Source organism: Stegodyphus dumicola, chromosome 1 (genome assembly GCF_044657685.1).
Source record: "Stegodyphus dumicola isolate Sdum_Otavi_A_Nest chromosome 1, ASM4465768v1".
In the NCBI taxonomy this organism is placed as follows: domain Eukaryota; kingdom Metazoa; phylum Arthropoda; class Arachnida; order Araneae; family Eresidae; genus Stegodyphus; species Stegodyphus dumicola.
The window spans coordinates 64,056,820-64,072,049 of record NC_140768.1 but is presented as its reverse complement, the minus strand read 5'-3'; the positions used below and the strand labels follow the sequence as shown (position 1 = coordinate 64,072,049).

The window sequence follows — 15,230 nt, the reverse complement described above, 5'->3', positions numbered from 1 at the left end:
ATGCTTTTAAAATTTATCCCATATTCATTATTATTTTTTCGTATATTGGATTGCTTTTATTTACATGTTCTGTTTTTCGGACTCGGCTTTAATAGAGAATACGTTTTAATAGATTTTTAAGCCATTTTGCTTATCGCACTTTCAATATTTGCATTTTAGTAAGAAAATTTTTGCATTTTCTTATGTTACCTTATTAACAATAAATAATAATTCTCAAATGAATATTTTCGTTTAATTTTTATATTCATCTAATATAAATAAATGATTGCGAGAATGATATTTTAAACAATTGCTTTATAGTATATAACTCTTAAGCAAGTATATTATGAAACCTAAAGAAAGCTCATAAAGCTGCAAGATTTAACTTCTACTAATGTAATAATAGATATGTGCTAATAACGCAGTATATGCTTACAGAATATGTATTAATTTTAACAATTTTAACCATATATAAAAAGAAGAAGAGTTTTCCTTGTGTGCAGTGTAAATACAAACCTGATTTCCTCATCTGCTTTCACTATTCATTGCTACCCATAATGAAAAAAATAATCCAAAGCCCCCCCCCCAGAAAATTATAAATGCATAATTGCTACTTTGCCTTGCTTTAATTTTTATTAGTATCTATTTGCGAAAGGCTTAAATACTTAAAAGAATAGCATTAGGAATCGCATTTTCTTAACCTTAATGACTAAGTCAGAATAAAATACGTTGTTGCTAAATATCTGTATTTTTTAACGCTGCATGTTTACTCATATAGTTTACGGATTCAAATATTTGTACATTAAAATTATTTGAATTAATATAAGAAATCTATATCGCTTGTAAATAAAACATTTTGATCTCCTGTAATAACATTTGGGAGTAAATAAATAATGTTTTTTTTTTCCTTCTTGTACTATTCACTGTTACGTCTTAGGCAACATATGGCACGGTGTTTTGCCCAAATTCAGTTGATAGTCTTTTGCCCGTATAACACAAGGAGCGCACTTTTGTATTGTATTGTGTAGTGTTTGTTACATATGAAAGAAATATTATGAAAGTTTTCGGTACTCTTCTGTTATCGGGACCGGACTCAGAAGTGTTGGTATGTATGTACATATGTATGTATGTATGTGCATGTATGTGTGTTTACAGATACAGATACATATTTATGTACATACATACATGTGTATCTGTATGTGGAAACACAAATATATGCACATACGTACATGCCTACATGAACACATCCATCCATACATATATACATTTCTGGACCCGGTCCTGATAACAGAATATCACCGAGTTTTCTATATGTATTTCTTATTTTATCTATTTCTGCTTTCTGTAGGTACTCCGTCAAAATAGCTCAAAAACAAATAGCTCGACGAAAAAGCCCAGAAGAAAAAGCCTGAGACAAAATATCCTTAATCTAAAAGAGCCCGATAAAACAGTCGAAATTCAAATTCTGAATATTTATTAAAACTTATGCTTCGAAAAAATATATACATTATATCAATAATATAAATATACAAAACTTACTTTTCTGGATTATGTAAAATCCCACGAAGAAAGTCCATATGTTGCATTTTATTCGCATAATTTTCCGTTAAGGCTTCCAGGTGACCATTGAGTTGTACATATTTACTTTTGCTTGCATCTGGGTTGCGAATACCAGCAGGAAGTTGGATTACGCGAATTTCCACTGTTTGCAGGTATTTTTGGAAATGGCCGATGAGTTTGTTATACGTATGGATGATAGCAGTCGACAGTTTGCTGATGACACTCTTGCACCAAATTGTTTATCCTCGAAAGACCACTGATGACCCGCTCATAAATATTCCGCACACGTTTTGCAAACAGTGGCCCTTCTCGGTAATTGTCTCATTCGTCCTATATAGTACATATGTCTTTCTAGTAATCGTTAAAGGGCTCTAGTTCATCTGGGCATTTCTCAGTTTATTCTTCAAATACTCCTGTAACATCATGTTCCGACACCAAACTCAGCTCTAATAACATATTCATTCGAACACGTTTATTTTCATTATTTATATAAAATTTTGCTATATTTCAATTACAATACCAGACGCGGACCTTTCGGGCTTGTTACCTATAATAGTGACTATTTTCTCTTTTATAAAGTCTCACATTAATCTATTGTTGTGCAAAGGCTGCAAATATTCTCGTGTATTATTAAACGATAATAACTTATTCTTAAAAGTCATTTTGTCGGGGCTTTTTTAACACAATTTTCCTCCGATAGTACTAAGTAGCGTGTCGTCAGCACCTCACTCTGTATATATATATATATATATATTAATTTACTTAATGTCTTTTTTAATGTATAATAATTATCTGCTTTAATGATGTTTACTATTATGACTAATCCAGCTAATATTGTTCTGAATATTTACTCACAGTTAAATGTTATTGCCTGTGGCTAATTATTCAATTCTATACTAAGAATGTAACTCACTTGGCTTTATTTGTACTAAAATTTTGCATCGAGCACTATAGGTACATAAATTTTTATTATTTTTGGCCTTACCAAGGAGCATTGTACCTTAAGTATATACATACAGGTATTATGTGCAATTAGGTATGTTCCATAAATCCGTCTGCACACATATAGTATTTATTTAATTAATAGTATCATTAATTTAATAAATACTATATGTGTCTTATAGTACTTGTTTAATTAATTTAGTACCTAACATGAAATTACCTATATTAATGCAATTCTCTGAGTTCAGCTCCCATTTAATGAATCTTTAATTACTATTAGTGCATAGTATGGATATATGAGTCTACAGTATGGACAGTATAACTTGCCATCAGTTTTTGCATAATGTAAACGCAAAATGTATACATGCACAATTTTATGAACCTAATTTGTAATTTGTTTTTATTTATGATTTGTAATGTATAAGTATTTGTACAGATTTCATCTTTACGTCTGTACCTGTATATATACCTTGTCCTTATTATATTTGTATGCCTAACATATACCATAACAGTGAAAAATAACTAAAATGCGTTGTAGAGACATTAGGTGTTTTCGAAGCAGGAGAAGTGAGAAATGAGCAATGCCCTCGCCGGGACTCAAACCTTGGACCTCTCTAATATGCGTCGAGTATGCTAACCACTACACCATGAAGGCATGCTAAGAAGAAAGAAATGCCTTATTTACTCACCCTTTTAAAAAGCGACAGGAGATTAGGGGACCCAACCACCAAATCCTGGTGGTGGAGAATCATCATCCACCACCTTTTTTAGTTCAGGCGCCACTGTAGAGACATTAGATTATTTCGAAGCAGAATACATAAAAAATGAGCATTGCCCACGCCGGGAATCGAACCACTGACCTCTCGAATACGCGCCGAGTGTGCTGTCCCCCACACCACGATGGCATGCTATGAAGGCTGCAAAAGTACGATTGAATCTGCTTACAGGTAACTTTATGTAATAAATATTATACAATTTTCCTTATGAAACAAGAGTATAATAATCCAGTCTTAAAATTTAATCTTACATTTCATATTCCATTGAAACAGCAAAATAAAAAACTGTAAAATAGTAGGGAGATAGGAAAGTAAGATAAAAAGTAACACTACAGAACAAAAATAATTACTGCAGAATTAAAAAACATCGTGACGCTTAAAATAAAAAGGGATCGTGAAATCTAGAGGTATTACATTTCTCATATTCCTTATATTATATTTAATACTTGAATAAACGAATTACATATTTCGCATCAAAATTATTCCAAAAAACGTTTCATTTTTCTAATAACAATAAGCATATTCAGTTATAAGGTATTTCTCCAGCCTCTTAGCATACCTTCGGGGTGCAATGGTCAGCACGCTCGGCGCGTATTCGAGAGGCCCGAGGTTCGAGTCCCGACGAGGGCAGTTTCTGTATTAACTTCATAAAATAATCATTTAATCCTTAAACTAATATTCTCTCTTATTCAACTACGAATAAAGTTTTCGAACACACTTGTACACTTGCATTTTCATCCTTGCCTCGCATATTTAGATTAAATATGTTATTAAGTTTTGACATTAGAAATATCTGTAGTCAAGTCTTCCCATTGAATTAAATTCCTGTTAAATTAAATTCTACTACTATCGCATTAATTATTTCCTTGGCCTGATATATTACAAGCTCTAAGACTCACTGCCACTCCAATTAAAAATTCTTAATTTATCTTTATAATTATAAAATTACGTAAACCTCAAAATTTAAAGCTTGTAAGTGTATATCTTAATATTTCTTACCTTTTTTTAATGTGTCTATTTAATGTGTAATTCATAACATATCTAAGTGATAAACTTTATGAATATTTATATATTAGTATAATTAATTAAAAAAGATTTTATGGTACGTTTTTCTTATACTCAATAAACTTATATAAACCACCTAACAACAATTTACGACTTTAATATGTTTATATACCATAGCTTTGATATTACTGTATAATAATCTCATTTAGATAATTTTTAAAAACAATGATTTTTACTGTTTCCAATTTTATCTCAACACTATACTCAAATCTCTTGGCGTAGTTAAAATTTAGTCAATACATGCATAAAACATTTTTTATCATATTTAATAAATAAAAATCAACATATAATTAGCTTTGAAAACAGCAGATCTTTGCTTTGCTATCAGATTAGTTTATTTCATTACTTCGGGTTTATAGACAAAAACTGTGAATTAATGTAAGAACATATTAAAGCGCTTTATAAAGTGTGAATTATTTAACAGGGAAATAAGTTCATGAATACAATTGCAATATAGTTTACAACATAAGAGAGACCAGATGCCAAGACATTAATTTTTAAGCACATGCTTTGTTAACCAATGCAAAATATGCAAAAACGGCATGTTTTAAAAAGCAATCGGTACCTAAGAAATAAAATTTAGAAAAAATCCAAAACAATTTTATATTTCTGAATTTTAACTGATTAAAAATTCTGCTGGAATTTCAGTAAAGCATTATACTCTATTTTGATGTTATCTACTGTTGCTTGACGAAAATGAGCAATTTAAATTATAATCTGATAGTTGTGAAGCTATCAAAATAAAATAAATTATATCTTATTTTTATTGCAAAATATTTCAGAGAGGGCGGAAAACTCATTTAATAAGAATTCTGGAAAATAATGAATCAAATTTTCTGTCAGTAGGAAAAAAAAAAGAATATTGTTTTTTAATTTGAATAGCACATCATTATAATCTTACAGAAGAGTAACTACAAAGGGATTTGAGAGTTTTTGTCTTTTATGCTGTATTTTAAATTGATTAATTGATTTCAAGAACCGGTTGTCCGTTGGATTTAGCGTAATTAATTAAACAAATGAATAAATTTCGAAATATAATTTTCTAAAACATAAATGTTAATTAAAATTTCAGAATTATTTATTTAATTTAAAATGTCTGCATTAAGCTCCTGTAATTAAAATAGTCAAATCGACGTGTTCGTTACCATGGGAGGTCTAAATGGAATTAATGCAGAACGCAACAAACATTTCAATTAGAGCATGGAGCTTCTTAAAGGGAATGTTTCGAAATTCTTTACAAAATTTTCTTCATCTATCCGGATAAAAAAGCCACAGCTTATACCTTCTTCGATCTTTAATTAATTATCAAAAGTAATACGATCTTTAAATTGTTATAAAATTAGCTTATCAGTCAGCTTTGGGAAATTTAGTGCTTAACTGTAGCCATTCACATTATCCATATCACAATTTGTGTCTCATGATATAACTTTCTACGTAACGCATTGCTAGTTTAAAGATGTAGCAATACAACAGACAATGACTGAAAGCCATATTTATTTACACAAATAACTTATAGTACAGTGATAAAATCGTTACAGTTACATAAATTACAGTTCGGTTCGACTAATGATACTTAAAGCGATCATTAGCTCATACAACCACCATAAGCGGCAATAGTTACTGATTTCTTGTCCGGTGTACAAACGAAGGATGTTCGATGTTGGAAACATAAGCTGAGCTTTAGCAGAACTAAGACGAAGATGATCGCGTTCTCAAAGGGAACTAAGCTCACCAGCTATCCGCCCAGATCAGTTGGAAAGACATTCCATACGGAATAACGAGATTTTGAAGTATCTCGTATTCATGCTAGGTAGGAAGTGAACGTGTGTTGTCCATCTAATAGAGATGTGGAACAGAATTAAAAGAATTGTAACCTTCCTGCATAGACTGATGTCTTATAACTAGAGTCTAAAAGGCAGAGTATAGAAGCAGTTCTTAAAAGTAATGCTGCGACTTTTTCTGTTTATCTGCCCATTATGGTGGTACTGTAGCGGAACAGTAAAGAGGTAGGAATAAGCTTATCCAGGCTCAAAAAATTGTGCTCTTGAATGTTAATAAAGCGTTCTTCACAGCTCCAACATCCACACTACAAGTTATAATCGGGACACTTCCCTTGGATTTTTAGCCAGAATAGAAGTCTAAGATGTTCAGACTCGTGCATTAGAAGTAACATACGATCTTAGACGACTTTTAATTCGAAGTGAGTAAGAAGAAGATAAGATTCTCACAAAGATAAATCACTCTGATTAACTGACAGCTATAAAGTGGCGCAGAAATCTTTCTAGCCGGAAAGGGGTAGAAATATTTACAGATGATCCGATAATAAAATCAGAGCGCCTCTTCGCCTACTCAAACGAGCATGAAACTCATACTTGTCGCACTTATACAAGTTTTTCTGTCGCTGCATTACTGCTGAGAGAATGAGAGAGCAATAAATATCTTCTCAAACTGCCAAAGTGCATTAAAAGCGTCGGGTACGAATGAGAAAGTCTCACTATTGATCCGAGCTTCGCATTAAACTAATTAATACAGAGTCTCAAAAGCGTCCCGTCACTGTTTACTGGCTAAGGACACACACTGTCGTGATATGAAAGGAAGTTGCACACAGAGCAGCTAATGATGTATCAAATAAAACTAACGTTGATATGAAACGCCCTGTCTTAAGATTTAGGGTGAAACATAGTGAGTTTAGTCATATGTTTGACACCTGGCAAAGAAGATGGGATGAAGAAGAAATAGGATGGATCACGTGTGAATACTTCCCGAACGTCTTAACGTGTAAAGACGGATTGCAATACGATCCAAATCATGACTGATCATGCCAAATTTCCCTTATATATCAGTTTCTTAAGAAGGTATGCGAAGTGTGGATGCGGGGCAAAAGTAGAGACTGCAGGTGCTGAGCATCTCATATGGTCTGTCCAATATTTTCAAATACAAAAGCGAAACATCTCAGGCTACGCAGTATTAGGGCATGACTCTTAAATTTATTTTGGCAACTTCCCCCATAATTTTTAACAGAATACAGCGGGAAAACCAAAATTAATTAGTGCACGGTAAAACAAAGACGTGTGAGGCTAAAGTGATGTCTGGTTAAAGTACATGGATGCGTTGAATGACATGAAGTCGTCCTTTCAGACGCTTCACCGTGCAACATCATTATAGACGTGTGCACATAAGAAGCAGAGATGTATTAACTATTAAACAAAATAACCACTTGCGTAGGAAATCAAGGATAGGGGGCACCAGAAAATATTCCCATCGTTGGGTTTTACCACAGAATGTATAGTGCAGCTAAACAAAGTTCGAGAGAGACGAAAATTTCAAAAAATATACATTATACTGCAAATACATTAAGAGGGGGTACCAAACTCATTTAAGTCCTTAAAGTTCTCTAAAAGTCTTAATCGGGCCCTTGTAAGACGCTATCGTTGAGAGAGCTTATTGGAATTGTCTTGCCTTCCTTTCGTCATGCATGGTTAACACTGAGAATTTCGGTATTGGGGGTGGAGTAGCTAGATACGAATCTTGCTCACATATCTCATATTCCGACCAGTTAGAATTACATTATAGGCATATTGTATAGTAGAGCGAAACAGGATACTGACCTGGCATTACGAAGTATAAAGCAAAAGTCTAATAAACGCTTCCTAAGGTCGTGTGGTGTGCTCCCCAAGATAGCGTCATACGTGTAATCATTTGTTGTTGCCTGATATTTTCAGGAGTACTTTGCAGCCATCTTCCAACAAGACAATGCGCGACCATGCATCTCACTTAACGGTGGCCGCGCTCTAATTAAGCAGGTCTATTCTTGATTAAACAGGTGAGGTTTATTTTGTTACATACAGTGGCATGATAAAGATCGCCAGCGCTTCCAACACTTGAACTCTGGCAATGAATTATGTAGGACTATTTCTTTAATGTTTGTTGACATTTGGACTGCAAAATGCCAAAATGCCATCCTTAGTCCCTTCGACTCTATTCTTAGCCATATAGTAACACTTACTATTGCACATGGTGATCACATTCGGTGCGTATAATAGCACACTCTTTTTTTACCTGAAAATCTGCTAATTTTATTTTTGTATTATAATAAATTTGTAAAACAAACTTAGCTGTTTATGTTAGCTGTTATTATGCTTTCCCCTTGTTGGTGTTATAGTTTTAATGGTTAGCAGTGTTATTAACATAATCTTTATTTAGTTGCATATAAACTATACTTATCAACAGCGACTAAATATATAATTTATGTTAATTCATATGCAACATAAGTGCAGTGATTGTAAAATTGGGATAATCTGTTTTAACACCCACAATGTTTTTCTTGGTAATATCAAGTTACTTTTTGCTACACTTACGATTTTTTATGCTTTCATTCTTGCGATTAATCAGTATATTGGTTCATGAAAATATTTTATAAACAGATTTGAAATCAACAGGAAAAGTCTACAAAAACTGTTCATTCATTTCCATTTAATAAGCGAAAATTTTAATTCTCTTATGCAGTATTATTTCTATTAATACTGCATTCTGGCAGACTTACTTTTTAAAAATAATTTTAGTACTAACTTTCAATTGCGGAGCATTTCCAGAAACTGTTATAACAAATTTTTGGCCCCTAAATCTTCGTAAAATTCATTATTCACCTAATTTTATTCATTTATCCTATGATCAATACCCTGCCATAATTATAGGGAAAGAATGGATTACATACGTTCGGATATTACTCTCAAATTTCGCATTCATGTTTGTATAATACATGTGTATAAGATCTTGAATTGCTTGTACCTGCTGTCAAAAACCCGTGTTGGTATATTTGTATACATATTCACAAAGTTTAAAGTCTAGCCACCGTTTTTTACTGACGCCTAAGATCAAATACTTCAATTTTATGTCTGATGCCGTTAATTGCAGTTCTTTAGAATTAGTATAATTTTTAATAACTTTCATGTTCACTGTCTGTATTTCTTTTTATTAAGTCACTCTCAAGTCTAATAAAAAGTATTTTTTGTCTTTTCAGCTTTCATTTCAAAGTAAGTAGAAAGACACCACCTTGGTAAGAATGAAATAAAGAAGAGAATTGAATCCTTGTCAGAGACACGGTCTCTTGTGAAATTGTCAAAGAACTCATTTGTGCCAAACGATCAAGAAAGATTTATTTCTTCATATGAACAGTTCTTTTTCTTTTCACTTTAAGAATAAAATAAATGATGTATCCAAGGCTAAAATATTTTACTCCCCATCCAGTTTCTGTTGTTTTCTTTGTGTCTTTAAGTACTGTTTTAATGTATAAATGTATTCTATATGAAATTAAATGTAAACTGTTTACGTCTTTTTCTCTGTTCAGTTTTTCTATAATTATAATCAGATTGAGAAAATACATCATTGTCGTTAGATATGCTGTCTTAAAAAGCAAATTTTATGTCTAAATACTGAATGTCCATATTTTATTTTATAATATCACTTAAAATGCGACGTAATTGAATGTATGCAGAGTTACGTGTCTTTTATAATGAAAACTAAAGATCAGCAGGTACAGTTTATTTTAAGAAAATAGCAACAGTATTTAAAATTTAAAATGGTATGGTCCACAAAATTTAAACTAATCATTATTATTCTCTAGAGTTTAATAATTTTAAATAATAAATATAAATATGACGATAAAACTATACTTGGATTTCCAGTTTTGCATCTCAGAACTTTTCAGCAGTCATGCAGAGAGTAAATCTTTTAAGAAATTTTATTCTTTAAATGAATATGAAGATAAAAGTTCAGTTAGTTTGCCATCTTCATTTCTGAAATTTATTCAAATGAAAATTGTTGATATCATCTTCACAGACTTCTTATGCATTCGTGAAACCTTAATCAAGCTAACAGGGCCATTTTACACGTTATCTGTTTCCTCTGTTATTAGAACTGAATGTAATCGACAGTATAAAGACTGAGTCACATGGAATGAATGTATGTAAGTAAACATAGGTTATAACTATTTCTAAAATTTCTTTTAAAATCATCTGAGCAATAAAGTAATACAAGACACAGATAAAATCTTCCCAAATATTAATAATTCATTCGAATTAATTCATTTTCCAAAGCTAGACATATAGAATTTCTCTTTTACAGTTCTGAAATACAACGTGCTGCTTTTTATTATAAAAACTACCACTATGAATGTTCCTGCAATTCCGATATAATTTATTTATTTATTTATTATTTTTTTAGCTACAAAGGCACAATTTGTTCTCCTATTTTACATACTGTTACGTTTTTACGAGTTCACGGATTTGGAGTGATTGACGACAACATTTGATGAAGAATAAAAACACAGTTTATTAGTTTATTATCCAGTATGACTCAGGACTGTTCCAAAATCACGTTTATAGTCGTCGAAAAACTACAACAAACACGCTGAAACAATCAGCATTACAGCCTTCAGGCTATCAGGCTATAAAGTTTAAGACAGCTTCACGGCAAAGCTCCCGACTCGGTTCAGTCGTTCTGGGAACTCTACGTACTCTCGAGACTCTCCACGCTACAACTCGCGATGCACTCGACGATAAGCACTAGAGTACAGCTCCCAACTCGGTTCGATCGTTCTCGAAGCTCAAAACACTCAAGATAGAACTCGACGAGACACTAGCTCGTGATCAGCTCGGTAGACGAGACACTGACTTGCGATTGATTGCTACTCCGCGTACAGGCAGGGTTTATGTAGCTTTTGGGCTGCCTTCGAGAACATTCTGGGCCACACCAGTAAGAATTCTAGAAGGTTCGCCATCCGTCTATGTGATGTCGCCAATTTTGTCTCCAAATGGGAGATTTCTCACCAAATATGGAAACCCTGCCTTCCCTTGCCATTTTCTGGCAACCCTAAACCCTCTTTACGAGGAAGTTATCTTACCGCAGCTGGACTTTTCGTAACAATATATTTGAAAACACCTTCTCAGCATATACTCCACATAGTAGATATATATTAGATACGCTTTTTGTTCATAAGAATAAACATTTCTGCCATTGTAGACAAAAAACTGACGCTTCCAATTAATTCATTGTATGGAAGCCTTGAACAGTAGTTAGATATTAATCAGTGTAAGTCTTGAGCTCGTAGCTAAGAAATGCATTTACGTCACTTTTCTTAAATGCAGTTACAACATACGCAAACATGAATGCATTATAGAAAAATGAACCACTATTACTGTAAACAACACTCTGCACGTACAGTGAAATCCATTTAAAAGAGTATACATTGTTCAACATGGTTTTGATATTCTGTGGGCATAATTACTTTAAAAAACATAATGAACACAGAAATTTATGTATATTCGCAAATATTTATGCATGTTCTCAGAAATATTGGCTATTTTTAGATGTAGTCTTTTTTTTTAGACGCAGCCTTCGTCTCTTTAACAAAATGGTTACTGTCATAGCTTCACTATTTATCAACACACACACACAGTTATTCAGCAGTTATGTGTAACAAAAAACCATATTGGGTAATATATAGAGTTTCATCAAAACTTTGAAATTATCTTACGTAATCCTGTAACTTTCTGGCTTAAACGAATAACCTTCACTAATAAAACGCTTGAATAGATACAAGTGTCGACTGCAGCAGCTTAGTTGTTTGTTAAAGTATTGCTACGAAATGGGCAGGCGCGGTAAGATGGCTTTCCCGCAAAGCAGTTTTTGGGTTGCCATAAAATGGCAAAGGAAGGCAAGGTTGCCACATTTGGCGAGAAATCGCCCATTTGGAGACAAAATTGGCGATGTGCCATGGATGGTTGGAGAACGTTCTGGAACGAATTCTTACCGGTTTAGCCTAGAATGTTCTCGAACAAAAGCCGAAAGCTATATAAACCCTGCTGGTCCGCAGTGTGGGAGAGTGTGCCTCGTCGAGAGGTGCCTCGCATAGGGTGGGAGATAGTTAGTATCGAGTTGATGTCCCGTCTAGCGAGTCAATTCCTGCGGAGTCGATCGAGTTGACAGCCGGGCAGCGAGTGCCGAGTTCACCGAAGGAGTCTCTTAGTGTATCGCGGTTAGTGCATCGTCGAGAGAGCGTGCTGAGCTCCGGGAACGACTGAACCGAAGAGTCGGAGCGGTGCTCTGTGTGTCGTCGAGTGCATCGCGAATTGTAGCGTGGAGAGTCTCTAGAGTGCGTGGAGTTCCAAGAACGAACAAGCAGAGTCGGGAGCTGTACTCCGGAAAGCAGAGTCGGGTGCTTTGCAGGAAGCTGTCTCCACCGTGCTTGCCTGATAACCTGAAGGCTGTGTTGCTGATCGTGTCATCGTGTTTATAGTAGTTCATCGACGACTGTAAAACGTGTTTTGGAGCTGTCCTGACAATACTGGCTAATAAAGTGTGTTTAGATACTTCATCAAATGTCGTCGTTATTCACTCCAAATCCACACGAACCCCGTACGAATTGAAGGAAGAAAATAACGTAACAACCGGTGTCAGAAGAAGAAGAAAAACGCAACAGTATTCTGCACCAGCGTTTTTAAAACCAATTGTTAACAAATTGAGAGATTCTACTTTGAAATGGAGATATATCCCCAAAATATGGATATAACATCCCCAAAAAAGTGGGAACCTTGAATGCAGTACTTTCATGATATTCACAGATGTAAAAAACTGTCCTGATGAAGATTAGTACTAGAGAGTATAGATGAGAAGCTGAGGAGTAAATAAATAGAAATTAAGAAGATGAATCATGAGAGCATAGCAGAGCTATTGGGAAGTTTGCTTCTGTAAAACCGATAACTATTTTTAGGGAACCATTTCATTTCATTTTTAGCCATTCTTAATTAATAAGTACTTCAGTTTAAATAATCTTCTAAACTTACATTCTTCAACTAATGAAAATATTTGCAGAATAAACCGTTGCTAAATGATACTTAATAAGAATCAAAATTGAAGAAAACAAGTCGCTAGATCATTTATTTAACAGATTAAAAGTTGAAAACTCTAACAAATATAACAACGTTGATTAATTATAGCTAATAAAGTGAACTTCTACTTTAACGTCTACTATACTTAACCGTGAAGGTGTAGGCTCTGGCTGTGCTAATTAATTTCTAGTAATACATGAAACTGGGAAACTGGATTGGACATTAGTATGACTAGATATCCCAGCAGCATTATAAGTGTATTAACATACTTTTCATAGCTATGAAGTTAGCTATTTTCCATATATAATCTAATCTATTTTTTATATTTAATTTCTTGATAATTATAGAAATTACTTTTCGTGTCATTTTAACTACCTAATAGTTATTAATATATGAGTCTAAATTCTAAATTTTTATGAACATGAAGAGCGTTTTGTCCGATATTCGAAGCTATAAACTGACTTAAAAATATTCATTTTTGTTATAAGACTAGCATAGTTTAACATCCATTAGTTAGGCAGCAATAATTCTTCAGAAAAATACATTTGGTTTTTGTCGAGTTCTTTTTTGCAGTGTCTGAATCGGTAAGTAACAAGATAAAGTCCAACTGAAAGATTTCCATTTTCCTGCTAGTTTAACTCATTATGCTAAATATCTACAAATAAGAAGAATGAGATATAGTTTCAGCCTTTTTAATGAAATTTGTTTTAATAATTTGATGTCATCAGCAATATTGCTACTCGTAATGAATGAGGGCCCACCAGCGGCCGAGCGGTAAAGTCGCTGAACACTGGTAGTTCGGTCCGAGGTTCGAATCCCGCGAACGGGCTGGCTGCATGGGCGTTTTCGTGGTTTTCCCCATGTGTAACGTGTATACGAGCCAGTTTCCCTTAGAAAGTCCTCCACGAAAGGCATCCCTCCTCTTAGGCAGATAGCCCTAGTGTGCTTTGCCATAATTAAATACACCACCACACCACACCACCGTAATGAATGTTCTGACAGTCCGTCTTTAACTGTTTTATTTCATTCACTTGCTAATTTTATAAAACAGGTAACATGAATACTTCTAAATTAGGTTAGATACAATTTTCACGCCAACTTTGTATTAGAACAGTTTGTTTATAGCGTAGAAGGAAACTTTTCCCATTTGAAAAGCCTTGCAGATATTCTTTTAATTTTATTACTGTCTTCTAAGACGAATAACATCACTCGTAAAACTTTAATGCGTTGTTTCATCGTTATATACATTGTAACAACGGTTCATGTATTAATGCAATTTCTTAAAACCCTTTTATAAGGCAATATTATTCTAGAACCCTTCTTTGGATTTTAATGTGTTTGATAACGATCCAAATATTAAACCCTTATCTTAAACATAGATGACAGAAAATACTTTATTTGAATTATCTAACAAAAAGATATTTTACGCACATTTACTTCCTAATAATAATGCAGCAGTATAAAAATTTTTAAAAATATAACAAGTAAATAGTCACGATAAATTAGCATTTGCATCAGGCATTCACGACCAAACTGCATTTCAATAAAATTTAGAAACCTAAATCATTCAAATTGGATTTAAATTTGAAATATAATGGAGATTTTTAAAATTTAAGAGAAAACCAATGCTGTAAGATATGCGAATTCAAATACTCGGTGCTACTTTGGTAGACGGTTGCACGGATTTTGGCGACTTTTTGGCGATTTGCCTTTTGGCGAGTAATACAACTTATGGTAAACCCATTGCTGGATAAGTTATTTATGGTAACCGATACTTTGTTGTCATTTTATTAAAAAAATAATGCGTTTTATTATGCATAACTTCCGTGTTTTAAATATTATTTATGACTTCTAAATATTAAAAATCAATTTAATTTTACATTTTTATTTGAAATAAAAATTTTGTTGTTTATAATATTTTATATAATTTTATGTTGTGGATGATGTAATCAATGACGTCACCTTACTTAAAAAGTAATTGGTTTTATTAATATCTATAAATTTAATCTAATGTTTTAAA

At 33.2% G+C, this 15,230-nt stretch overlaps 1 protein-coding gene across 1 annotated transcript in view; it reads left to right on the top strand.

Annotated features, from left to right (window-relative positions):
* Window positions 1-9,656, top strand: part of LOC118200256 (uncharacterized) — a 106,474-nt gene extending 96,818 nt beyond the window's left edge. The window contains exon 3 of the mRNA XM_035372201.2: window positions 9,343-9,656. The gene's annotated coding sequence lies outside the window, so the exon portion shown is untranslated. The remainder of the gene's footprint in view (window positions 1-9,342) is intronic.
* The last annotated feature ends 5,574 nt before the right edge of the window (window positions 9,657-15,230 follow it).